The sequence below is a fragment of the Bison bison genome, unplaced genomic scaffold (genome assembly GCF_000754665.1).
Source record: "Bison bison bison isolate TAMUID 2011002044 unplaced genomic scaffold, Bison_UMD1.0 scf7180017864105, whole genome shotgun sequence".
Taxonomy (NCBI): domain Eukaryota; kingdom Metazoa; phylum Chordata; class Mammalia; order Artiodactyla; family Bovidae; genus Bison; species Bison bison.
This window is the reverse complement of record NW_011494677.1, coordinates 5,493,678-5,496,789: the sequence shown is the minus strand read 5'-3', so window position 1 is coordinate 5,496,789 and position 3,112 is coordinate 5,493,678. Positions and strand designations below refer to the sequence as shown.

The 3,112-nt window shown below is 45.5% G+C and overlaps 1 pseudogene; it reads left to right on the top strand.

Annotated features, from left to right (window-relative positions):
* The window catches only part of LOC104987794, an 828-nt pseudogene extending 262 nt beyond the window's left edge, over positions 1–566 (top strand).
* Positions 567–3,112: the final 2,546 nt, after the last annotated feature.

Below are 3,112 nucleotides of genomic sequence, written 5' to 3'. Positions count from 1 at the left end.
GGGGTCATTGGCGCGGGAGCGGGAGCGGGAGAACCCCTTGCACGCCTCACTCCAGCCTCCAGGCCAGAAGGCGAGGAAGTCCGGCAGTTCCCAAGGATCTTTGCCTAGCTGACTGTAGACACAGGGCACTCACTGCCACAGAACTCTCAGCCCTTCTCAACCACGTCATAACCCAACATCCTGATCTGAAGACTGATCGTTTGGGCATTGACACCTGTCGCAGCGTGGTGGCCGTGATCGATAGTGTCAGACCAGCAAGCTGGACTTTGAGGAATTCTAGTGCTTATGGAATGACATTCAGAAGTGGCAGGAAATATAGTGGGGAACTCCCCAGGGACCTTTGAAGCATCAGGACTCTATTTGAATGAGGCTCTCCACGACAGTATCGTCCGAAGCCACTCAGATAAGGGAGGAAACGTGGATGTTGACAGCTTCATCAGCTCTCTGGTCCGGCTGGTTACGAGCCTTCAGAACTCTTGACAGAGGTGGCACTGGCCAAATCCAAGTGGACATGCAGGAGGGGCTACAGCTGTCCATGGATTCCTGAACGGGAGTCCGAGACCTGCCCTCTCATCGCCTTCCTATGGGAGCTACCTTGGACTCTCCCCGTTTCACGCAGGGCGGATCCTGTCTGCGGACGTACCTTCAGGGGCCTTTCCATTCTCCTAGCCCTTCTTGCCTGGAGAATCCCAGGGACGGGGGAGCCTGGTGGGCTGTCGTCTATGGGGTCACACAGAGTCGGACACGACTGAAGCGACTTAGCAGCAGCCCCCGGCACCCAGCTTCTCGAGTCAACAGCCAGGGCCTAACGTGCTTCAACAGGCCGTGCCCCCAGGGTCACCCCACCCCAGCACACCCCATCTCACACCCACTGCAGCCCGTCTCTTGCACCTGTGCAATGCTCCACGCTTGTGTTGCTTCCACACCGCACCTTCTCTCAGTTCTGGGAAGATCACTTCAGTTCCTACACATCCATTTCATTACCAGCTGGGAGGCCAAATCGAGGCCATCTCAGGCCCACGGGCCTCAGTGCCTTTGTCTGTGCTCTGCTCCCAGCCTGCCAGGCCCAGGAGGAAATATATGCACCCCAGTTGCTGCTGTCTCTAAAAAAAAGGAAAAAAAAAGTTCAAACTTTTCTCATGTAGTCGCTATAAACTCGTATGCATACCTCCAAGCCTTTTTTGAAGAATTCACATACAGCTTAAGATTCTAAGCCTGTTGTTATTTTGAACTATGATTCAGATTTACATAATTAGGTCAAGAAAGTTCAAAAGCCATTTACTCGCTCATTACAAAAATCCATCATCTCCCCCTTCTTTGCCCTCAGGAAATGATGAAGCTGTGTTGAAATTAAATGATCTGTAAACAAAGGAGACCCTGGATCCGATGCTTCCGAAGTATTGGGTCGGCCAAAAATTCATTTGGGTTTTTCAGTAAGATGTTATGGAGAAACCAGAACGAACTTTTTGGCCAAGCCAAAACTATGTACCCAGGGTTTTTGGTTTTTGTTTTGTTCTGTCATATCACCTAAAGAAGGAAGAGAACTTTGAACACTCTTCCTGAAAATAATTAATGATCGATTTGTTGTGCTTGGAATGTGTAATGCATGGAATTCCAGAGACTCTGACTCCCCTTACCAGTGAGCAGGAGAAACTGCACATCTTTCTGAAGAAATGATCTCTTCTTGAATATCCTGCTTGTGATCAGGAGAGTGCTGTTTTGGATTTAAAGCCTGCTCTGCAATTCCACCCTAAAGAGAGACTCTATTTTAACAAACAAGCAAAGATACAGACTACGAAAAAACTCTCTTATCCAGTGTATGTTTGCAGAAACCCACATGGCTTCCTTTGCAGGAGTAGCCTTTGGCAATCATTCTCATTCTGCCTCTGATGTTCATTAGATTGGATAACCTTGGATGAGTCAATAGCCTGTAAAATAACCCCCAAAAGTAGTTTGCAAGATTTTATAAATTCACACATGTCAGACATTTAGCATCATGTCTGGAATAGCAAAGGTATTCGTTAAATACCAGTTTTCTTACTCTTCTCTTTTCTCCATATGTAGCGTTTAAAACTTGCTGTGTATACCACTTGGAATTTTATGTAAGCTTTGGGAAAATACTCTTTAATATGTGTGCTTTAGGAGCACTGTGAAAGAACTTACCCCAGTTACACACCCCATTTACATGGTGAACAAAAGCATATAACACTGTGAGAAAAATCAGGGCCAAACCCCTTTTGCAGGTCTTGAGACTAGTTAAATATTCCCCACACTAAAACGTGCACGGTGGCCTGCTCCGCCTGATCAAAGTGATGGGAGGTTAAAACCAGAGTACAGAGCACTTTAAGAATCTTGGGCAGTATCAGGCATCAAAAGAAAATTATTATCTGTTTGACCTTCCTTCTAATAACCTACTTAAAAATGAAAGTATATTTGGATGAATTCCAGCTGAAAGAAACCCCCCTCTGAAAAGAGGATTCTGCCAGCTTTTCTAAGTCTGTTGTACATATACTCCATGGGATATTGTGCCATATGCTTGGCATGAAAGATTGAAGTGAATAATGGGAAAAAGAAAAAGGTTTCTTCGAGTTAAAAAAATTTTTCTCTGAGCAAAAAGAAAAGTGATCATGAACTTTTGATGTTGTAATCATTCTGACCAAAGGATGACATGTTTAAAGGGTTATGTTAGGACCAACATAGATGTATCTTTGTTTTGAGTCAGGGTTTAACATATAAACGACTTCCAAAGACAACCCCTGGACTTCCCTGGTGATCCAGTGGTAAAGAATCTGCCTGCGATGCAGGAGACCCGGATTCGATCCTTGGGTTGTGAAGTTTCCCTGGAGAAGAGCATGGTCACCCATTCCAGTATTCTTGCCTGGAGAGTTCCATGGACAGGGGAGCCTGGAGAGCTACAGTCCATGGGATCACAAAGAGTCAGACACAATTCAGTGACTAAGCAACAATACTTTACTCACAGACTAAAGCACTTCAACTGATATAATAATTCTTGTCAAAGGTTTAAAAAGTACTCCAGTCAAGGCTGTTAAGCTTGGGGGGAAGAAAAAAAGAGAGAGCTAGAGAAAGGGACTCCTCATGTGGTATAACTGAA